The sequence below is a fragment of the Engraulis encrasicolus genome, chromosome 9, assembly GCF_034702125.1.
Source record: "Engraulis encrasicolus isolate BLACKSEA-1 chromosome 9, IST_EnEncr_1.0, whole genome shotgun sequence".
Lineage (NCBI taxonomy): Eukaryota > Metazoa > Chordata > Actinopteri > Clupeiformes > Engraulidae > Engraulis > Engraulis encrasicolus.
Window position 1 is genome coordinate 25,882,633 of NC_085865.1, and position 389 is coordinate 25,883,021.

The following is a 389-nucleotide window of genomic DNA, read 5'->3' on the forward strand; positions in this document are numbered from 1 at the left end:
AGTGGGGTTTCCTTATAGTTAACATGGTTTAAGACTAGGCCTACTGTCAGCTTTGACGTTCACTTGAACATATTGAATAAGCAACATTGTTTACTCTGAAGCTTCAAACAGAAACACTCACATTTCATCATGACACAGACTTAGCATGGGCTAGCTTCTGCAGAATAAATATCTTTGGGTTGAGTATCAGCTGAAAGTAACTTGCTAGAAACATAATAACCTACTGACGTTGATATCAAAGCTAAATAGCACGCACGTCAAGAAAATACTGCCAGTAACATTGCAACATCCAATGCACAGCTAAACTTTGCAGCAGCAGCAGCATGCAGTGGGTGTGTGCTGACAGGAGTCCTGGTCACGTGACACACATAAAACATGACTGTCTTGCG